At 45.8% G+C, this 24,450-nt stretch overlaps 1 protein-coding gene across 5 annotated transcripts in view; it reads right to left on the reverse strand.

Moving 5' to 3' along the window:
• The window catches only part of CYRIB (CYFIP related Rac1 interactor B), a 131,515-nt gene that overhangs the window by 62,237 nt on the left and 44,828 nt on the right, over positions 1-24,450 (reverse strand). Inside the window, exon 1 of one of the 5 annotated variants that reach the window (XM_036263696.1) lies at positions 12,562-12,775. The exons of the other annotated variants lie outside the window; for them this stretch is intronic. The gene's annotated coding sequence lies outside the window, so the exon portion shown is untranslated. Of the gene's footprint in view, positions 1-12,561; positions 12,776-24,450 lie in introns of those variants that run through there. 5 annotated transcript variants of the gene reach the window in all.

Consider the following 24,450-nt stretch of genomic DNA (forward strand, 5'->3'; position numbering starts at 1 on the left):
TGGTGGCTACTGAAAGTATGTCAGGAACAGGCTTCACCAGGGTTACAAGGTTGAATTCACAAAGTGCAACTTTGCAAAGGTCGTTACTACTTTATTAACCTGTTAAAATCAGGCTCCTGCCAGGGACGATCCCTTATGACTGCAAATGAAACTCTAGCACCACACACGTACTCGCTGGCAACACACTCACTATCACAACTGCCAAGAATTAATCTAATACTCAAGAGCAGATTTATGAAAACTTTCAATGTTTAAAAGTGGATTTAGAGATTAATTTTGTTCAAGTTACACACATAATTTGCCATCCATTCACAAAGCACACATTTAAAATTTTGTTTTAAAGTCATCTTTCAGCAGACGAAGTGAGAGCTAAATTCCATTTAACATGCTACCAATAAAAAAGCGTTCATAGTTCTTACCCAAAGAATTTTACTCTTCTGAGAAGTTTGTCAGTAAAAACTCATAGGATTACAGAAGTGCCTGAAGAAAGAAAATAATCAGTTCTCTCTTAAAGCTGACAATAAATGTATTCACTCAAAAAGTACACAAGAACAATGAGCGTGGGCACATACTGCTGTGTCCTCATGTGTAACTGTGGAGGGTATGTGTGTGCTCACACAATGTGCATGTGTGTGCAGAGATGTTGGAGAGATGTCCACCAAGACAGTGATAACTTAGATGGAGACTTTTGCTTTCTTCGTTTACTTTTCTCTATTGTTTCAATTTTTTATAGATATGAGCATACGTTTTTACAAGAAAAAAAGGATGCTATTTGTGTTACTAAAATATGGTATGAAAAGCTACAGTAATCAAGACATGTGGGATTGACAGAAGGACAGACATGTAGGCCAATGAAAGAGAAATGACAGTCCTGATATCTATGGTCTACTGAATCATCAACAAAGCTACCAAGGCAATTCAATGAGGGAAAGCAGAGTCTTTTCAACAAATGGTGCAGAAACAACTGGACATCCACATACAAAAAAAGAATGAACTTAGAAATCTACCTCTTGCTATATACAAAAGTTATTTTAAAATATATCACAGACGGCCCTGGCCGGTTTGGCTCAGCGGTTAGAGCGTCGGCCTGCGGTCCTGAGAGACCCGGGTTCGGTTCCCGCTAAGGGCATGTACCTCGGTTGCAGTTTGTCCCCGGCCCTGGTCGGTCGTGCGGGTGGCAGCCACTCGATGTGTCCCTTTCACGTCGATGTTTCTCTCTCTCTCTCTGTTCCTCTCTCTCCCTCCCACTCTACCTGAACAAAAAAAAGATGGAGAAATGTCCTCAGGTGAGGATAAAAAAAAAATATATATATATATATATATATATATATATCACAGACGTAAATATAAGAGCTAAAACTACAAAACGTTTAGAAGAACACATGGGAGTACAGCTCATGAGCTTGGGTTAGGCTAAGATTTCTTGACTCCACCAAAATTCAGACTCCTTCTACCTCACCCTGGCCAGTGTGCTCAGTGGTTAGAGCATCGACTTTTGCACCAAAGGATGACAGGATCAATTCACAGTCAAGGGCACATACCTGGGGTTGCAGGTTGGATTCCCCAGTCCCACTCGGGACACACAGGGAGGCAACCAATAGATGTCTCTCTCTCACATCGATACCCCCCCCCTTCCACTTTCTCTAAAAGTCAAAAGAAAATATCCTCAGGTGAGGATTAACAACAACAAAATTAATTAATTATAAAAAAGCCTTGGACCTCAAAAGATACATTAAGAAAATAAAAAGAGCCCTGGCCAGGAGGCTCAGTTAGCTGGAGTGCTGTCACAGGTTCAATTCCCAGGCAGGGCACGTACCCAGGCTGCCCTCCTATTCTGCTTGTGGGATGTAAAATGCTATAGTCTGAACAACAATTCAGCAGTTTCTTTGAAAATTAAACATAAATGTACCCTATGACCCAACAATTCCATCCCTAGGCATCTACCCAGAAGACATGAAGACAGAGGGCACAGAATACCTGTGCACAATGTTCTCGGCAGCATCATTCATAGCAGCCAAACGCAGAGACAATCACAATGCCCATCAAGTGAGTAAACAAGACACAGTCCATCCACACAATGGAATACCGCTCACAATAAAACAGCAAATCAGCAATACACTTCACGAGGATGAATGACAAACATGTTAAGTGAAGGACGCCAGACACACACGTCATATATATATCGTACAATTTCATTTATAAAAATGTCCAGAAAGAGTGTAGGTGATTGCCTGGGGCTGGGGGTGGGAATGAAGATGAAGTATGATGTGGGACAGAAACGTATTGGGTCGATAAACATGTTTCAAAACTGAACCATGGTCCAGTAAATTCCTATACCAGAGATTAAAAAAGAAAGCAGAATTCTCCAAAGTCTGAGCCGGAACTCTCTTTGGACAGAAATTCAGCAAGGCCATACCTAAACACAAGGGGCTGAAGGCCTGAAGGTAAACTCATGAAAACTTTACTCCAAATGAATAAAACAATGAAGTGACTATGCCGTACTTTTTAAAACAACTAGGTAGCCCGGCTGGTGTGGCTCAGCGGACTGAGCATCATCCCATGGACTCAGAGGTCCAGGTTCAATTCCTGGTCAGGGCACAGGCCCAGGTTGTAGGCTCGGTCCAGTAGGGAGCGTGCAGGAGGCAGCTCACAGATGTATCTCTTTCACATGGATGTTTCCATCTCTCTCTCCCTTCCTCTCTCTCTGGGAAAAAAAAGAATCAATAAAAACGTATTTTTAAAAAAATAAAACAACTTGGTAAATATATTTATGACATACAAGAACACGTTAAATATTTAAATTTTCTGACAAGTAATCAATAGTTCCTGGCAGTCTCTTTTCCAGTATTGTCAGCTAACTCATAAAAAGGTTACTTACAGCTTCCATTTTACAGAGGATAAGGGAAAGGGGTGCATATAAAAATCAGGTGCAGTCACTAGTTAACAAGACTTGCGTTGTAGCGGAACCTTGCTGCACGGGGAAAACTGCCTCTCGCACTTGCTCAGCCCTATCTAATGACTGGAGGGCACTGGCCTATAGTCTGTCAACCACTTATACATTTTTTTATACAAATGTCCTCACCCGAGGACATTTTTTCATTTTTTGTTCAGATAGAGCAGGAGGGAGAGAGAGGAAGAGAGAGAGAGAGAGAAACATCGACGTGAAAGGGACACATCGAGTGGCTGCCACCCACATGACCCAACCAGGGCCGGGGACAAACTGCAACCGAGGTACGTGCCCTTAGCGGGAACCGAACCCGGGTCTCTCTGGACCGCAGGCCGACACTCTAACCGCTGAGCAACTGGCCAGTGCCACTTATACATTTTTTTAAAAATGTGCATTCATCGCTTACTTGTGAGGCCCAGGCAGTATCCAAGCGGGCACCGGAGAGCCCAGAGGCAGGCCGGGAAAGAGCTCCACAGAAAGTTCTGCTGTGCCTTCAGCTAGGAAGAACTTCCAAGTGCTTCAGTGCTGTCACTTATTTAAATGCATGAGCTATCTACCTACTCAAACTAGGCAAATAGAGAATGGTTTTAAAACTTACATGATTTTAAAATAATATACACTATTTTTTAAAGTTGCTTATAAAGAAAGAACACAGAATATCATCTAGAATTAAGTCCTCAAAAGATAAATATTTAATAAACAAATAGACTACTAAGAAGGAGTCAGTGACACATACCAAAGACAGAAGAACCCTGGCCAGTTGTCACCATGACACATACTATAATGGAACTTTGGCACACCCATTTCTAAAGGTTGCCAACCCCAGGCTACATAGTTTGACTACTGCTTCAACATACTGTTCTATAAATAAAAAGGAAAACCTTTGGTTTAATATATTCACACTTTAATATAGTAAATCCCAATTATCAAAGATTATTTCCAAATTGCTTCAGTCCTCGATTCTGAGGCATCAACCTACTTTTACCCACTAGCAACTCAAAACTAGTACCATCATAGCTAGAAAATTATTTTACATTTCCAAGTCTGTAAATTCACATTTACTTTAACTAAAAAAAAGGGGGAAAAAAACAGCTAACTTCTCTGTAGTTTAAAAAAAATGTTTTTTTTTAATCCTCACCAGAGGACATTTTTCCATTTTTTGTTGTTGTTGTTCAGATAGAGTGGGAGGGAGAGAGAGGAAGAGAGAGAGAGAAAAACATCGATGTGAAAGGTACACATCGAGTGGCTGCCTCCTACACAACCCCAACCAGGGCCAGGGACAAATTGCAACCAGAGGTATGTGCCCTTGGCCAAAATCGAACCCACAACTCATTGGTCCATGAGCCAACGCTCTAACTGCTGAGCCAAACCATCCAGGGCTGACTTCTCTGTAATTTAAAAAACTTTGTAAATATATTTATATAACACCAGAACACATTTAAGTCACAACAAGTTCAAATGTAACAAATAATCTTCAGCAAGTAAAGTGTGCTTTCAAAATAGTATTTTCGAATGCTTATTTAGAAATTAATTGGAAGGAATTAGGTGGCACTGATTGATAAAATAAAGCCTTAACCCCTTAAACACACACATACACACACACACACACACACACACACACACACACAGCAAGTTTAAACCTCCCCCAAACTATGCCAGCCTCTCTTACTCCCCAGGTCTGTACTGCCCCAAGATCTAAAGGAAAAGAAGTCTCACTTAGAAATGCTTAATTAACATTGTTTTGTTAGAATCTGCCAGAATTTTAAGTAGAGAACTTAATGTAGATTCACCAAAACAAAAGGAAAGTAATTTCATATTGTACTTTGCAACCCAAGGTGGGTTTCTCCTATTTCACTTTAATTTAATGTCCTTGAAATTCTTAGAAGACCACGTATAATTTTTTATAAATCCAAAGATGTCTAAACACATTAGTCATTACTTTTTGAGTAAATGTTATTAGTTGGTTACCACTTGCCTTGGAGAATATTAATCTCAAAATTCCACCAAGGTCACTACATATAGGTTTGCCCCCCAAAATGGATCAAGGAAATGAATACCAATAATAATATGCATTGCATTCTTACTATGTGCCAGATACTTTTTTTGAGTCAGATTTATTGATATATAATTTACCTATGTTGGGAAACAATTCTCCATAGGTCTCTTTTCTGAATGTATTGCAAGCTGAAAGTACCAACTACCCTTTGCTCTGTACTATATTTTCAAGTAAACAACCTTGAAAGATACAGTGTCTCTCCTGGAGCAAAGGACAGGCATGCTTACTGTCTAGTAAAATAATATACTGTAAGGTATCCTTGGGCAAAGGACAGGCCCACTACTGCCATCACAAAAGATGTGGGTCCCCTAAACCGAGCCCTTCTCTCCAGTAGCAGCCCCCTATGCAAGCATACCCGAAGGATTAAAAACCAGCACAAATGCCGATACTCTGGCTACTGTTATTACCGAGTGTAATAAATTGTCCTTCATTGCCTCCACAGGAGTCTCTTGTTTTCTACCAATATTCACTAAAATGTGGCAAGTAACCTACTAGCTTCAGGTAGGGAAAGATCTCAGACAGTCATGGTTCTGGACAGTTTCAGCAACAAGGATGGGACACCAACAGAGCCATGACGTTCCGGCAACGAAGATAAAAGCCCTCAAGGAGCCCTGGCCAGTTTTGCTCAGTGGTTAGAGCGTCGGTGTGCGGTACAGAGAGACCCGGGTTCGGTTCCTGCTAAGGGCACGTACCTTGGTTGCAGTTTGTTCCTGGCCCTGGTTGGTTGTGTGGGGGGCAGCCACTCGATGTGTCCCTTTCATGACGATGTTTCTCTCTCTCTCTCTCTCTCTCTCTCTCTGAACAAAAAATGGAAAAGTGTAGAGTGAGGATAAAAAAAAATGCCCCCAAGGACAGAGAGCTCTGGAAAACGAGAAGACATCTGGGATCAGAGTTATCCTAGTAGTGGGTAGGGAGAAGGTGGAATGTGGATCCCCACTGTTTTACCTGTTAATGAAGGAGTTAAATTGATGTTTAGAAACTGAGCAGTGAGGCACCTGACTGAAATCAGCCCCCGAAGGGAACAGGTTGGTCATTCTCCGCCGGGCTGGTGGAGAAGGGATGTGTCCTGACACTGGGGCAACAAGCCCTGTGTCTCCGGGTGGAAGGCAGCATAGCCCTGCCTGCTGAGCCAGGGACTCCCCAAAGCAAAGCAGATGTGTAAGTAATGATGGCCTTGCTGCCAACATAGAGCTTTACATAACCCAAAGTATTACAAGTTCTTTTGGTTGAACTACCAAAAAGTGAGTGATTACTGGCAGAGAATTCTTCTCTCCCTCTGCGCCCTCTTCTCCATCCCTCCCTATTTGTACCTCCAAACTCTTCAGCTTTATAGAGAAAAATGATAAGAAATGGGGCTGAGGTCTCCTTGACCCCCCAACAGGACTGAAGACCTTACATACCCCCCCCCCCACCTCTGAGGCTGACCAGGGATCCTTAGCGAGGGACTCTAAAGTTTTAGGGTCCTCTTGGATATAGGAACCGAGGTCATCACCATCCTATCTGGCCCCGTGGAAGGAGGGGACATCCAGACTCAGCTACTAGCCTTCAGACAGGATTTACAGTAGGAAGGGAAATGGGTGTTGCCCAGGGGTGCGCTCTGTGGCAATTCGGTGTCCTCTGGCTGCCTCTGTCCCCTGATGTGTGGCAGCAGCTGAAGTGCAGTGCGTGGCTGTGCTTCCTTACCCTGTCAATTCAGGAAGGGCTGCTCCAGAAAAGGGTTACAACCCTAACAACCATTTTGGGTTACACGTCTCTTGACTTGTGTTTTACTGACTGGAGCCTCTGACAAAGGAAGGAAGTCTTCTCCTGGGGGAGCCCTGGAGTTCTGGCCACCTAGCCTCCCTGACACACCTCTCAGGCACCCCTTTTGTAAAGCAGCGATTAGCTTGCTACTGGGCTCTCGGGGAAATGGAATGCCTGACTCATGGAAGCCTCATGAGTGTCCAGAGTGATATTTCCACCTTGGGGTGGGTTAACTCATACTCAATGACTAATAATGTGCGGAGTCCACTAAACATGCATATTTGAGAATACAACGAGCTTTGCTTTGGCCCCAGCAGCATCTCAACTGCACATGAAAAAGTAGTAGTAAGCCCTTTGGGGAGACTTATCCCACCCACCAGAAGCAAAGTTATGGGCGCAAAGGAGCCCACATCCAGAAATCGTCAAATCTTACAGATTTAACATCATCCCTCCACTGTCAATACTCAAGTGCTAAACCCTATCAATTCTTTCCTGGACTTTAACAACAGCCTAACTTGCCTACCTGTATTCTATCTTCACCCTCAATTCATTCTCCAAAAGCTGTAAGAACATCCTTTTGGAAAGACAAACTGGAATATTTCATTCTCTCCTCCCTTAAAAATCCTATAATGGGCCCTGGCCGGTTTGGTTCAGCGGTTGGAGAGTCGGCCTGCGGTCCTGAGAGACCCGGGTTCGGTTCCCGCTAAGGGCGCGTACCTCGGTTGCAGTTTGTCCCCGGCCCTGGTCAGTTGTGCGGGTGGCAGCCACTCGATGTGTTCCTTTCACATCGATGTTTCGCTCTCTCTCTCTGTTCCTCTCTCTCCCTCCCACTCTACCTGAACAAAAAATGGGAAAATGTCCTCGGGTGAGAATAAAAAAAAAAAAAATCCTATAATGGTTTCCCCCACATTCAGTCAAAACGGACCTGAACGTGTTAATGGACTCAAGCAGCAAGCCTTACAGCTGACTCACTATCTACCTCTTCCCCCCTCACATTACTGACATACAGAACCAGAATCCACTTCTCAAAGGTACATGACCTCTCTTATTTCCAGGCTTTTGCCTCTCCCTCTTCCTACATTCGTGCCTTCTCCCCTTTGCCTGACTGACTACTTGTGGTCCACTCTTCGGGCAGGTCTTAGTTCAGATGACATTACACACACCGTGGGCTTTTCTCCTGACTCATAAGATTAGGAACCTGTGGAACACACACTCAGCACTGAATTCACACGGTCTATTTTTCTGTCTTCTACTCTACTGTAAGAAGGGACCACTAACCTTTTATTCACTGTTATATAACCCTGCTTATGTATTCAGTAACTATTTGGGTAATTAATGGCAATCACATACCAATATTGTACCAGGTATCAAAAAATAAGTGATCAAAAGTAAACAAAAAGATTAATGATCATTTGACTTACAAATGCATTAAATTAATAAATTATATTCTGCATTCCCTATTACACAGCACTGAAATATAAAGATTTCACAAGAGTGTGGTGAGGCACATCACAGAGACGTCATTATTCCCATTTTACAGATAATCTGAGAATCTTCCCACTATCAGAGAAGAGCAAATCAGGATTTAAGTGCAACATTTTTGTCCATGTGTACCACAATTTTGCAAGAATAGCATCTCTCAACAAGAGTACAAGTCAACAGACTACAAAAGTCCACTTCAAGACCTAGTAAACCTCACATTTCATTTAAATTTGTGCCTGATTTCACTACTACCCTAAGAACAGAGAAATTACATAATCCGCAAATAATAGTATTTGGAAATAGGTCATAATTTTTCTCATAGCAATTATTTTCTGAAATTACTTGACCTGAATGAGCATTCGGTGTAGTCTGGATGACCTGAGAGCACGCCACTTGACGCCTGGCCGAGTGCGGGTGTCTGTCTCGGTCTCCGTGCAACACACACCGGCCGGCCGGAAGGCACCAGCTGGAGCACATCAAGTGGAGGCGGCCTGCACAGCAGAATATGACTGCATGGTGTCACGTACAACAGGACCACTGGACATTACCTTTTCAAAATAAACTAAGTAGCTACCAAACTGTATCTTCGCATTAGGTCTTTCATTTAAACAAAATCACTCAAAAGCTTTGAAAACAGTCATTCTTACCCACAATACTACCGACAGGATGTAGGATGCATCATAAGAAACGTACATATTTAAAGCATCAAAATTCTAAGAATGATTTCCTTGTTTAAAAGGTTTTACAAATGTCACTCATTTGCATTCCAATATACTTGCATGAGTGGGTAAGGGGTGAAGCTATAGTTAGTGAGCAGGAAATTATAATCTCCTATATGCTCACAAGAGTAGAGAACAAGCGAACATTATCCATCCTGTGTGCCAGCTGAAAAGCTTTGAGATTTGCTGTTTTGAGTATGTCTTCTAAATATATATCCAATATATATATTTATATATATACATATATAGGATATTAGATATATCCTATATCCAATACAATATAGGACCTCAAATTAGTACTTTGAAAGAGAATTTTAGTAAAGACTACAAGTCATAGAGGTCTGGGTTTAAGTACCAGCCTTCCTCATCCTACTTGGGAGTACACTTGGACAAGTTACCTAAACTGTCTCAGTCTTTCTTTCCTAATATTAATTAGAAATTAAAAGGAATTTACCTACCCCTTACGAGGTTGTCATAAAATTAACTTAATGTATATAAATAACTTGGTGTTCACTATTACAGCATACTTAAGAGCTGAGACCCAGTTCTATCACATAGTAACTACATCATTTTAGTTTAACCTGTTTTCAAGTCTGTGAGATGGCAGAATACTATTACCTACCTAAAAAAGGTTGTTGTAAAGATTAAACATCTTACAGTACTGCCTGGCAAGTGATAAACACTACATAAGTGTTAGTTACTATTAACATCATTATCACCATCACTGAAATATTAAGCAACCACTGCAACATGATTGGATTATGCCTTCCATTTCTGCTATGTGAAATATTCCTTAGAAAATTAACCTAATTTAGTGACTTGATCATAATATAGGATGAACACATACACACAAGAATTTTCATTCTGACCTTCAGAAACTTAATGCACAAGAAATTATCTGGATTAAAACTACTGCTCATGAATGCTGACAAGATCCATATATCAAATACCTATTCTAAGTGAACAAATCCATTCAATGAACTAAGTAAAGCATAACACAAAATGACATGTCTATTGTACTTTCTCCCCAAAGGTCTCAAAGCAGTTGAAATGATCAGATACAGCAAATCCACATAATTTACAGGCTCCTCGAGAAAACTGCAGCTGAGAGCAATCAACATCTTTCTCCAAAACTTCTGCCACCTATTACAAAATGATGGGTTACAGTGGGACACTCTTTGACCTTGCCATTCATTCAATTATTAATAATATTTATGAAGTACCCACTGTGCAACAGGCAGGCACTGTACTGACCTCTGGTGCAGTAACAGAAAAGGAGGCCAAACATAACAGTAGGCATGATTTAACTATTATTAATATTTACAAATATAACTTTGTTTTCCTTGAGCAAGTGATAGGCTCTAGCAGTTCAGTGGATCAATACTTAATGAGTTAAGTAATCTCATCTAAGTGGCAGTCCAGTATTTTCCCCAAGGAGACTAGGAGTAAAATGAAATAAATATCCCTCTAGACTCCCCAGTCAATTACTTACTAAGTAAAGGTAAATGACCATTTCAAATATGAGCCAAATAATCTCAAAAGTGACACTACCTAACATATAATTTTTAAATCAATTTTTGGGAAAAACTCAGAGAAATATATTTTAAGTCTGATTACGTTCAATGTTATCTGTAATCTATCAGAAATAAACTGCATTCACTTAATTTTACTCAGTATCTGAAACTATATTTTTGCTGAGATAACTAAAATCTATTTATTAATCATGAATTCCTCTGATCAACCGCTTTTTTAAAAGAAAAAGATCTAGCCCCTATATAATTATCAAATAACCTAAGAGTTCATAGCATACATCCTACATTTTACAAAAGCAAGTTTCTTTGAAGCAGCTACATAACTATTAAAGTTTTAAGGAACTAAGAAAATATACATTATCTAGCAAAACTGGTCTAACAAAGCAATGCAATATTACTAGGAGTTAAGAAACCTTACTTCTAGAGTGGTCATTAAAAACCTACACAGGACAAACAGACAAGTGCCTTTTGAACACCTAGCTCTCCAGAGGAAAGTAATATTGCTAGCAACTGTATCATATTGATAAGCAAGTAGATGTACTTCAGGACCAAGAATCTTCCTTGGAATTCATAATAATAATGTACTAAGAACGTCATATCAAAAAAAAAAACACACACACACACACAACAGTGCTAACATCTCATTTTATGAAATGTCCACCAGGCAGTTTTAACTGCAACACTTTACAAACAGGCTATCAAATACACCCCAATTACCATGTTGTACTAGACAGCAAGTTTCTGTTTCTATTATTAAATACAATTAAAGAATTAAAAGGATCAATGTATTTTTCCTGAGGTGCATTAGTCTAAAGTGATTTACATTAAGTCCCCAAACATCCAAGTGATTGAAATTCCTTTAGCTATATCCAACACTCCTCTGGAATGTCAGTCTGTCAAGCTACAAGACTCCAAGAGCACAGCACTGACCGACATACATTTTCCACATAAAGATTAAGGGGTAAAAAGATAGCAAACTCGAAAAATTTACAGGAAGGGGGGGGTGTAAACAAATTCCAAAAATCTCTTGTATCCAGAATGACACTTTTTGCTACTGCAAGAATTCAGGCATTCCATCAGTGTTCCGCACCCCAGGCGACACTCAGTAACTGCTGTTGACAGATGAGAGAAAGTCTCACCAACAAACAGTATTAACAGGTAATGTTGCCAATCAGTCAGAGAGCGGAGCAAGGTGGAATGTGGAGTAGCAGAAAGAGTAACAATCTTCTGCCAAATTTCACATTCAGAGAAAATTAATCCATCATAGATACTCCTCCGGGGGGGAAAAGAAGAAAAAGGAGAGAAGGTATCTGGTATGGCCCAGAACATCCATAAGAAACACACACACACACACACACAGCAACTGCCACTTCCACTACAGTTTGACAGTCACCGATTTGGGTAATTACAGTAGAAACTGTGTGTTTTGGAAACACACAAAGACCACACCCTGGGACTGCGAATCGGGACTTTACATGCCGGGAATGCAGAGGCCGACGCAGGATGAAGTTGGGAGGTCCAGCCGCACAGGTGGAAGGAGAAGGTGGCCAATCCAGACCCCAACTTCCACGCGCTGACCAGGAGGCCGGGTGCCCGGCGCGGCGGAGTCCGCGGCAGAAGGGGGTGTGGACCGGGACAGGCTCGGGGAGGGAGGGAGGGAAGGAAGGTGGGAGCGGGGAGCGGGGAGCGGGGGGCGGGGGGCGGGGGCGGGGGCGGGGGGCGGGGGGCGGGGGGCGAACGCCGCCGCGGGCGGGGAGCGGGGAGCGCCGGGGAGCCGAGGCGCAGGGGCGGCGGCGGGATCCGGGGCGGGGGGGGGGGCGAGCACGCGCGTGGAGGTGCGAGTGGAAGGAAGGGGCGGAAGAATGGCAGATCCGAATGAATGAGCGAGGGGGGCGCGGGCGGCGGGGGCGTCCGCGGAGCTGCAGCCGCAGCGCCAGGGGTGGGCGCCGGGGCGGGCCCACCACGCGGGGAGACCAGCGAGCCCCGCGCCGCCGCACCCGCCTCTCCGCCAAAATGGGGTCGAGGCGCAGGCAGGCGAGGCTGTGAGGGAAGCGGGGGAAACGGTCAAGACACACCACTCACCCTGCGCTCGAGCCTGCAGGCTCTCAGCCCCGCTCCTTCGCCCTCCTCCAGCCGCGGCGGCGGCTGCTCAGCGGCGCTAGGGGGAGCCCCGGGCCCGGAGCGGGGCAGCGGCGGCGGCCGGACCGGGAGCCCCTCCGCACCTGCCCCTGTGGCGGAGCCGCGACGAGCCAGGCGGCGGCGGCGACGGCGGCTCCGAGCGGGGAGGGCAAGTGACCCGGATGTACAGGGTAACAGCGAGGAGGGGGAGGGGGGAAATGCCAGGAAGTGAGGGCGCCGCGGACCTGTCTGGCCGTGCGCATGCGCCACGAGCCCGCCCCTTAAGGTAAATCCTTGCCCGCCCCCTTTGCCCCCGCCCCTCCGAGAGGGCGGGGCAAGGCCGGAGACAGGTGGTCGGGCAGGCGCCGGGAGGAGAGGAAGGGGGCGCGGCCACCTCCTCCGCGACCCCGCCCTCCTTAAAGGAGCAGCACCTTTGCGCGGAGACAGCGTCTGCGTGGGTCTGAGTCTTGCAGCTTTTTCGTTGTACAGATGGAAAACTGAGGTTCAGAGGTGGCGGTGACCTGCCTCAGGTCAGCGGATTCAGAAATGGCAGGAACTGGAACTCGGGACTCCCAGGCCAGGACTCTGGGTTGAACCCAGCAAACTTGATACAGCCAGCCGACCCCCCAACCCCAAGTCTGGAATGTCTGGGTGGTGGGCATGCCGTTCCCGCCCCGCCAGACACTGAGCCTCCTTCACTCTCCCAGACGGGGCAGATGCGTTTGGCAGGCTCCTCGGAGCGGAGAGGTGCACCGTTATCGCCTGCGATGGTATCCTGGAGATGCCCTTGGGAGGTGTTAAATGATCAGTCTGAGAATAGAAATCAGGCGCCACTTGAGACTTGTACCCTGCCACGCATAGCTCTTTCAAATAAATGAGACTTTGTTCTGGAGTCTGCTCTGTGCAAAAATGTCTCATAGAGAACTTGGATGTGGCAGCGGGTGCAGCCTCTTCATTTTTCCCTAATTCCCCTTTCACTCTTAGAACATAAATGCTCCCTCTTTACATACAAAACCAGAACCTCCCATTTAGCTAGCTCATCCCAACGCTGTCCTGAAACACTCAGATTTTTTCATTAACACTGAAGTATAAATGATTACAAGGTTACCTCTCCTGAGGGTATTTTCAGTTTGATTGCTAAGCAGATTATTACTATGGGGATAAATGTTTCTGAACATTTGGGGGTCAAGGGCCCTACTGAAAATCCCGTAAAAGTAAAAGTGCGGTCTTTTCTCCCCAGGTAAATCACATATGCACACAAATTTGCATATAATTTCAGGGGATTTATGAGGACGCCTATCTATGAAACCCTGATTATGAACCCTTGTTTCAATCAAATAGGATCCGGGGAACTATCTGGGCCTTACCATATGTGACCATGAAATCACTCCTTGCCCCATATACAAAAGGGCAGCTTTTACCTTTTTTAGCCTTTTGTCTTTCTCTTGAGTTACATGAAGACCAAATGGTATTGGCCACATTACACAGAAATGTGTGGAAGAGTCATGGAGACATCAGGGGGCTTTTTCAAGGCACACACTAAAGTCAAGAGTCCTAGGCCTGGGACTTTTACCCTAATATTTTAGGGTATCATATGTTAGGATGATTTGGAGGTTCTATACTATATTATAATCTTCATCAATTTCAGTTAAACTGAGGGAGCTGATATTTATATTGCAAACATTGGTGCTGATGGAACAGTCTTCAAGCCCGGCAGGTGTGGCTCAGTGGTTCAGCATCAACCCATGCACCAAGAGGTTGCCAGTTCGATTTCTAGTCAAGGCACATGCCCAGGCTGTGGGCCCAATCCCCAGTGGGGGGCATGCAGGTGGCGGGCAATCAATGTTCTCTCTCACTGATGTTTCTATCTCTCTCTCCCTTTCCTATCTCTCTAAAATCAATACAGGAAAAAAAAAATTTTTTTAAGTCTTGCCCTGGCCACTTTGGCTCAGCGGTTAGAACGTTGGACTGTGGACCAGAGAGACCTGGGTCTGGTTCCCGCTAAGGGCACGTACCTCGGTTGCAGTTTGTCCCTAGCCCCAGTTGAGGTTGTACAGGTGGCAGCCACTCGATGTGTCTCTCTCACATCGATATTCCTCTCTCTCTCTTCCTCCCCCTCTCTCTCCTGCTCTATCTAAAGATAAATGCAAAAAAAAAAAATTTAAATAAAAATAAATAAAAAACAGCCTTCACAATCCAAGAACTTTGGTCCATTTGACACATTGAAACTCTTAAATAACCCTGATCCATACAGACCCACTGTCCTCAATTTGAACCAGAGGAAGAGTTCACACACCCACCCAGTGCCAGGATCTCTGAGTAACTGCACACCTCTAACCCAACCTCCCACCAAAAGAGATCTCTTCCATAGTGTCCTTGGCACATCCACATCCAGCTTAGCTCAAATGTCTGTCATTATGGGGAGCTTGTTATTGTAACTGTCAGCCTCCTCTAATTGTGAGGAACCTTTTTTTTTTACAATACGAAGACATCAGATGCCCAACAATTTCCATTCACTGGTCCTAACTGTATCTCTGGGGAGCAATATAAACATGCTGCCAGTCTTTGGGGGAACTTTCAGGCCAGCAAAGAAAACAATCCATTGATGAGTAATAATGGTAAAATAGCATGAGTCCTATGGGAGACCCTTTCAAAGGCACCTTTCTCCTTACAGCCCCCGACCCACCCCTGGCCTGTGCAGGGCCCAAGAGGAAGTTGTACCACTGCCTCATATCAGATGTCCTGAAAGAGGGACAGCAAACAAGACCCTAAGAGAAGTGCTGAATTTCTTCTTCCTCAATCCTTAATTCTTTCTTCACCATTCTGCATGAGTCTAATCATATTTCAGCTGAGGTCAAAGCTTTCAAAGTTTTGTAAAATAAGCAGAAGGATGCAAAAGAGGATGTTTGCAGAAGACCACTGGGCACTCAGTGATGACTGAATCTCTGTGGCTTGCTGGCATCTTTTTGAGACCTTAGCATGAGCCAGGCACTATACTAAGCCCTTGATTTGCATTTCCTCTTTTGCTCTTTACAACCACCCTATATGGTACTATTATCATGTCCATTTTATAAATGAGGAAACCAAGGCTCAGTATGAGACAGATCCAGAACTCAACCCCAATCTGTCAGCTCCACGGTTGGCTTCTCTATTTACACAAACTTGACTCTGTCTGCTTCTGTAAATTTCAAAAGATCCTGATGTTTTCTTTAAATGCTGTTTCCCTTGAAATTTTTATTTATTACAAAAATCAACTTTGAAACATTGTAAAAAAAAATCAGTGGTTTCACTCAATCGTTGATTCAGTCAACCAACCCACATTTGTGCTCTTCTGCTGTGTCCTAAATACCATGCTGAGGGGCTAGTTTGGACGACAGTAAGACTCTTGGTCCCTGCCCTGAAGGGGCTCAGAATCTGGTGAGAGGAAGAGCTGTAACCTCACAATTACAACACAGCATGACTCATTGTGATTTAGGAGGGTGGAGGAACCAACTCTCCCTGGGACAGCTGTGAAGACTTCAGGGAGCATGAGCTTGGCTTCGAAGAGATAAAGGAAGGGCTGAGAACAAAAGGCACAAGGACAGAGGAAGGAGGTTTACGGGCTGGAGGTAAGACCCAGGTGGTGAGATTATAAAGGACCTCCGCTTACACTATGCTAAGGAGTCTGAACTTGCCTCCTGTTGGCAACAAGTAAATAGAAACTTCTAATAAGCAAGGTGACATAATTAAATGGGTTTTCTATCAAGATCATTCTGACCACAGTGTCTGACTGGGACTACAGTGGGAGAGAGAATGGAGACCGGCAGACCAGTGAAGATGTTGTGGGGTCCAGCTGAGAGATAACAAGAGCCTGGTCTAGGAAACTGGTAGTAGAAAGGAAGCATAGGCACCAGAATTAAGAGACTTACCGGTGTAGAATGTACAGGAGTTTGTGACTCGGTGAATCTAGGAGCAGCAGCAGCAGGAGCTGTGGGGCATGACCCCGAGGTTCCTGGCTTAGCAGACTGGATGGTGACACCATCCAAACCCAAGACCTTTACACAGCTTTCATTCCTTCTCTTCCAACCTTTATCCACTTATATGCACATTTCTTCCACGGGAATCATCAGATATGTGCAACTATTATTTCCCAATATTTTTTTCGTGTTTCTACAGTCACATTTGTCATTTTAATGGCCTCAGAATATTTCATCATGTTGAAATAGCTCAGTTTCCTTCAGTTGCTGAAGGTCCACACCTACATGCCCGGTTTACTCTGGATTTATTCAGCTCTGGGCATTTTGCAATGAATGAGTGGAGCGAGGAGAGAGAGTTTGTAGGCGAAGGGTGATGGAAAAGTGTAGCCTCAAGGACCAGCGCATCAGCAACTCTTGGGCAACTGTACTGCATGTAGAAACTGCAGAGCTCTGGAAAGGAGTCCACCAACCACAGGAATCCCGATGTCCAATTCTCAGTGGAAGCTGGCTGTCAGGTCCTAACCCCTCTAATCCATTCATTCACTTATGCACTCATTCAGCGATACAGTCTTGTGAAGCAGAGGGCAACAGGAAAAAAACCTAAAACTACCTCAAAGCTCTGCATTTCGCCTGCCCAGGGTCTGAAACCTGTTCGACAACTTATTCAGCCTCTCAGGGCCTCAGCTCTCCCACAAGTTCGGTTGTAGGAATTAGTTTAGCTAACACTTGCAAAACACTTGGGACAGAACTAAGCACACATTAAGTCCAATCCTTATTTTCAGTCTTGGTTCCTTGCCTCCCACCATGTCCTTGAGTTTCTGAGCAAACCCACCAGGCGACAATCCATGTGCTTGAGTTCAGATCCTGAATCTGCCAGAGTGAACCAGGGCCACTCCCTTGATCTCTCTCACCTCCCAATTCCCATCTGGGAAATGGGCATAAGAATCTACTTCACAGGAATGTTGCAAAGCTCTCAGAAGTACTACATAGAAAAATATGTTCAAAACCCCAAAGCACCATGTCATTATTGACCATATGACTGCTGTTATTTATAGACATCATTTTCTTGGTTTCTCCCCCTTAAAAAAAAAAAAAGAAAGAAAGGATGACCTCAGCATAAATTCCCTGGATTGTAATTACTAGGTCAAAGGATCTGAACATCGTTACGGTTCTTGATTTGTACTGCCCAAGTGCCCTTAGAGAAAACTCTTATTGTTAACTCAAATACACTACTTAATATGTTTAAGAACCTAGAATATAGTTTCGGTTGCCTATGTACCCAGTCTCAGTCCTCAATCTAACATGTAGGGACTTCTGTCCATTGCGTCCTCCTCTTCGCGGAATGAATGAAGATCGAATCCGCGAGGAGAAACGTACCTCCCCAAACATTTCCGACAGCCAGGGGGTCCAGGTTAAGGACTAAGACTGCAGTGTCAGGTCCTACGGATGAGCGTCCAGTGGGTGAGCTGGACGCGTGCAGACGAGGCCCGGAGGAGGTGGCCCGGGAGCCACACGGAAAGCCCGCATCAGAGCTGCTGCTGAAGCGGACCCAAGGTGCAGGCGGAGCGGCCATTCACACCCAGCAGACTCCTGTTACTTAGCAAAACATTAGCCAGCCTCTCAGGAGCCATGAAGTTGTCCTGATGGCATTTCCCCAGAGGCACAAGGTCTACCTGCGAGGTCACATGGACGAACGTGACGCGTTTCTCACCGTGGGCAGCCAGCACCTGCTTCCCCGGTGACCCGCAGGAAGGAAATGCTCACACAGCCTCACATTCCTGGGTCCTTCCCCCGCCTCCACCATGCCAACGGGCCTCTGCACATGGCTGTTTCTCAGCCTCCAGGTTCAGATTGCCTCCTGAAAGGGGTCCTCCCTCCCCATCACCCTTCCTAAAGTCACTTCCCCCACCTTCCTTCAATCATTCCCTAGTATGTCACTGGCTTTTTTTTTTTTCCCTTCACAGCACTTATCATAACTTGTAATTATGTTTATTTTTTAGCTTAAAAATGTGTTCCTGCCCTGGCCGGTTTGGTTCCATGGTAAGAGCACTGACCCTCCGACAGAAGGGTCTTGGGTTTGATTCCAGGTCAAGGGCATGTACTTGGGTTGCAGGTTCGATCCCCAGCCCTGGTCAGGGTCATGCAGAGACAAGCAACTGATGTGTCTCTTTCACATCAATATCTCTCTCTCTCTCCTTCCCTCCCTCCCTCCCTTTCACTCTATCTAAAAATCAATGGGAAAATATCGATGGGTAAAGGTTTTTTTAGTCCTTACCTGAGGATATTTTTCCACTTATCTTCAGATAGAGTGGGACGGGGAGAGAGAGGTAGGAAGGGAGGGAGGGAGAGAGAGATAGATGTGAATCTACTGGTTGCCTCCCGCACGACCCCGACCAGGGCCAGGGACCGAAACCACAACTGAGGTACGTGCCCTTGACCTGAATCAAACCTGCAACTCTTTGGTCTTCAGTCCGACTCTCTAACTGCTGAGCCAAACTGGTCAGGGCATTGGGTGAGGATTTTTTTTAAATGTTTTCCCTAAAAAATGTCCCTCACTCAAAAAACAGGACTGTGAAGGCAGAGGCCAGGGCTGTCCTGCCCATTGCAACACCAGTCACTGTGCCCACGCAGCTCCTAGGAGACCCTCAATAACTATGTGGAATGATCCTGCCCCCCACCTACCATTTTTCACCCAATTATATGAATAATACATGTTGGTTGTGGAAACAAATTTGAAAATGCAGATAAACAAAAGGAGGAAAATAAAAACCCTCATGCTCCAACTCCCCATGCCACATGGATATTCTACCAAGTGGTTTTTGTATGTCTCTAGCCATATAAAAACAATGCATATATTTCTTTTTTTTTTTTTATTTTTATCCTCAACCAAGGACATTCTTGCATTTACCTTCAGATAGAGTAGGAGGGAGGAGGGGGGAGGAGAAAGAGAGAAACACTGACATGAGAGAAACACATCAAGTGGTCCACCCACACAACCCCAACCGGGCCGGGGACAAACTGCAACTGAGGTAGATGCCCTTAGTGGGAACCGAACCCAGCACCCTCTGGTCCGCGGGCTGATGCTTTAACCACTGAGCCAAACTGGCCAGGGCAATTCATAGATTTCTATAAAATTGGTTCATACGAGGAATTATAAGCTCCTATGTTTCCTCTCACAGTCTACCTTCATCACTTTTCCTCTACAAAGGAACTTCAGCCACGGGCTGTTAAAGGCTGGGTAACACTTCGCTGGGGAGCTATATCACAAAGTATTTAACAATCTCATGTTAAGCCAAAGGGAGATCTGTCCAATGTCAGGAACAGTAAAATGTTTTAATACAGCGCTTCCCTCTTGGCAAGCTGCCCCCCCTTGGTTTTCTGGGTGTTTGTATTGCTTTCGAACTGCATTTCTACAGAACTGGGCACCCACGGCCCATTCACCACCTGGACTTCTTAGAGTCCTGAAAGAAGGGGGTGGGGGGAAGAGAAGCAAAACTGTTCTCAGCCAGAAAAGCTGAAGTATGACAATGCCAGGAAGACGTCCAGGAGTTCAATGTGGGGATCTGTGGCTGATAACAGGCGACCAAAATAAGGAGCGTGTTTTGTTGCCAAGACTTTAATGGCAAAGAAGAGGAAAAGAGACTTTCGCGTGCCTTCACTTTTCCCTCCCAAGCCCTGAAACCAGGCTCCTCCCAAGACAACGGGCTCTGGTAAGCAGTTTGCAGCCCAAAGCCCCCTGCCCTCCGAGAGAGGAGCCGGCTGCACAAAAATCCAAGCGGGCACAACGCTGAGGGTGGGCTGCCCTTTCCGCCCGTCGTGTGGGCCAGTAGCACAAAGGACGGCCCCCTTGGCATTTTCAGCAGTGACGGTCACACCCTCCAAGGAGGGCCTCCCCACACCCACCTGTAAAGCAGGCAGGAGGATCAGACCCCACTCCAGCAGGACTGTCCAGTGTTCCAAGGCACTGGCCACCGGTGCCCACCTGCCCACCTAACTCAGGATCAAGGAAGGTGGGCGTCAATCCATCCGGACCAAGACATGCCTGTGTGCCCAGGCACAGGCTTCACCTGCAGGAGGGAGCTTTGGGCAAACCAGGTTGGATGCCCGGTCGGGAGGGGTCTCAGGACCCTGTGCCACTCAGTGCTCCACGGAATTGTAACTGTACAGTGATTTCTGTGTTTCCTTAAACACCATGAGCTCCAGGAGGGCAGAGGCCATGCTGTTTCGTCACCACTGTATCCCCAGGGCTAGCACAGAGCCAGACACCATGCCTGGCACAAGGCCTGGCCCCAACAGTTGCAGCCGGTCAAGGAGATGGCATGAGTCCAGCCTGAGCTCACCCAGGCCGAGGGCCCGAACTCTACTCTAAAGGCCCGATGTGGCCGCAGCCCCAGGACCAGGGAATCAGATAAGCAAGCGAGAAAGTGAGATTTCAATCCTCCCCAAAGGAGCCAAAATGCTTAGGTCACTGGCCGTGTGACCCAGCGGTTGAAATCCAGAGCTTTACCCAGAACAGTGGGAATGTCAAACATGAGCTAAGCATCTGGACAGAGTTCCGGAGCTATGGAAGAAAAGGTATAAGGATTTTAAGGTTAAAAAAAAAAACCCTTCTAAGAGAGAATCAATATGGCCCAAGCTAAGAAGCTTACTGGCTTGGCCAGAGTCCTCTCTGAAAGCTGGTGCTGGGGTCCCAGGTTAGAGCAGGTGTCATGAGAAAGGTGTGCCAGTTTTCCTGCCCGGAGGAAGGCAGAGAGAAGAATGCCACCTTGCTCAAACTCTGGTCTAGTCCGGAGCCTCGGACTTGGAGAAAACATCCATGGTGTCCACGTCAGCATTTATGTACCGTATTTACTGCACAGGCCCCGTGCATCGACGAATTTCTGAATGAATCACCCACTTTAGACGTGAAAGGAGCCCCAGAATTCACCCTCAGTCCAACATTTCGCACTTAAGAAAGCGGAGGGCCCACGAGGGGCTCCAAGCTGCACCATCCCCCAGGCTTGGACTCCGGGTCCCGAGTGCGGGTCATAATTCCTGTCCACACGGTCAGAGAACTACTGAGTTAATTCCCAAAGGTCAGTCTGGATGGCCGAGGCGTCAACAGAGCCCTGTAACAAATCTCCCCCAGTCTGCGGTGTGCGACACTTAGTGTCATGTCTGGTGTGTTCGTTCAGGTCAAGGAGGGTGGTCACAGCATTACCCTCACCTGGCCCTTCACTACACAGGCCTCTTCCAAAGCCGGGAAAGAAAGGTTAGGAGCCGCGTGGGCCACACGGAGAAGAAACAAGTGGGAATGCAGGTTCCCTGGGTCTTCCCAGGCACCCACGAGCGTGGGATGGTTTCTTTCTTGGTAGTGATACTGAACTGATTACGGAGTTCCCATAAACACTGTTTCCTACTGTTGTGTTTTTGCCCACGCTGGTCTGTCTGTTCCAAACACCCTTCCGGACACTCTCATACCACAGACTAAACTCCGACCTACCTCCCAGCCGACACTCCAGCCAGGCATCTCTGTGGACACTGGATAAGCATTTCCCCGACGTTGGCCCGACGTTACCTGACGAGCACACAGCCCTACTTTTAGGGCCATTCCAAGACTGGCCACGATAGGAGCTTTGTAGAGCACCGTGTACCTGCTGAGAAAAGCCCTACAGAAGTGCAAGGTCATGTTTTACCCCGACTCCTTGAAACACACAGAGTGATTCTGATGGATGAATCAACCAACCCAAGATTAATAGCCTGGTTTTCTACACTCATTTCTTTCCAAGCCGCAGGCCAAAATAGACTCAGCCTTGATTTATAACTTTGCAAAATATGTTTTTGCATATTGACTCCTGAATCCACTGTGGTTATGAAAAGGACGGCTGCATCCGTCAGGATGGGCCGGGTTACACTGTGGTAACAAACAAGCCCGAAATCACATCCCCCGTGATGACCACAGTGGTCAGTCTGGGGTCAACAACACAAAGCCAGCAGCTCTATTTTTCTAGGCTTTACCTGACAATCTGGATTAAGCACCTCTGTAGGTTAGAAGACCTTCTCCAACCCAAGGCTGTCTGGCAGGGCTGCGGGACAGGTGAGGTGTCAGGGAAACACCCAGCATATTGCCTGGCATCCAGGTAGCCGTCGCTAAACGATAATGATGGCTAGTACCAATGTCATTACCATCGTCCCTACTCCCCTTCAAATAACAGTGATGACATGATTATAATTCTCCTAGACCAGTGGTTCCTGAACTTGTCTGCCCACTGGAATCACACGGAGAGCTTAAAAACTACTCGTGTTGCCCTGGCCAGTTTGGCTCAGCAGTCACAGCAGACCAAGGAGTCGCGGGTTCGATTCTGGTCAAGGGCACGTACCTCGGTTGCAGTTCGTCCTCAGCCCTGGTTGGGGTCGTGCAGGAGGCAACCAGTCGATGTGTCCCTCTCACGTCCATGTTTCTCTCTCTCTCCCCCTCCCTCCCACTCTGTCTAGAGATAAATAAAAAAATATCCTCAGGTGAAGATTTAAAAAAATTAAAATTAAAATTAAGACAAAAAACTACTAGCGTTCGCGCCCCACCCCCGAGGTAGTGAATTAATTCACCTCGTGTGTAGCCCTAGCTTTGGAATTTTGAAAGATCCCCTGGTGATTCTAATGCGTGGCAACCACTGCCACGGGGGCACGATTCCTACCTACACACACACACTCGATGCCAACATGCATCCAGTACACACACACACACACAAGCTGGCCTGCTCCCGGGTTCCATGCATCTGCCACCTCTGTGACAGTGGTGGTCACGTCAGTCAGGGTGAGTTAGGTTATGCTGTGCTAACAAAGAACCCCTGCATTTCAGGCCTAATAACAACCGCAGTGGTCACTCGTCAGGGCCAACAAGATGAGCTCAGCAAGCAGCTTTTCTGGTCCTTCCCTGACACTGAAGCCCATGCATTTCACCCTCGGGCTTCTTTCTCTCTTTTCCTCTTTCCTCCCACTTCACACCTTTTCCGGGTTCCTTTCACCAGTTCACCTGGCCCAGTGCCAATCAGGACCGAAAAGTGATACTGGTGAGAGGGTCATGAAAGGCTATTAGTAATGAAGACTGTGCTTTGTTCAACTCTCAACCCCAGAACCCCAAATTCAGTAGACAACATAATAGAAATTGGGGTCGGTAAAGTCACTGTCATCAGTAATAACCTCAAAAATAAAATAAAATAAAAAACCGACGCCAGAAATCAAAAAGCACAGCATCCAAGTTGAAAACCTTCTGCGTCAACTTGTCATCAACCACTGTTTTGATTTCCCCAGTTTTGTTCATTTCTCCCAGGATAAAAGTACACCTGCCGGGTGGATACGTGAGGTCCGGAGAACGATGGAAAGACGATTTCCACTCGGGAGGAAAGTGCAAGGCACGCGCGGTGGGCGCAGGGAGCAGCGTGACCCCCGATATTTTGCCACCAGCACAGAAATGAGTTTTGGCAAATCACCTGCTGCTTGGTAGAAGATTGTGTCTCTGTGGAGTCTGGGGAAAACCAGAAAATCCAGCTTGTTTGCCCTCCTTCTGGCAGCTGAATCGAGGAACCACACTGGCTTTGCATAAACTCTTAACCCCCAAAATCGTATTCTATATTTTGAACGTGTGAGTTACCGTGAGCCCAGGGAAGGCAGCACTGTAGAGGATTACATCATAGTCACTCTGTTGCTTTAGAAGTGAATGGCAGCCTCAGGCAGCACAGTCAAAAGGAGAGAGGACTTTCTGTAAAATTATCTGAAGGCAACCATCTCCTCTGATACACTGAGTTGACAAGGTTCTGCTTGTCTCAGAAGCTCATTCAATTGTCTGCTGCTTCTCGGGACTTGAAAGAGGAGTTTTCCTCTCACCTAGAATTAGTTGAACAACAACAAGCAGGCAGGA

Source organism: Molossus molossus, unplaced genomic scaffold (genome assembly GCF_014108415.1).
Source record: "Molossus molossus isolate mMolMol1 unplaced genomic scaffold, mMolMol1.p scaffold_m16_p_16, whole genome shotgun sequence".
NCBI classification, from domain to species: domain Eukaryota; kingdom Metazoa; phylum Chordata; class Mammalia; order Chiroptera; family Molossidae; genus Molossus; species Molossus molossus.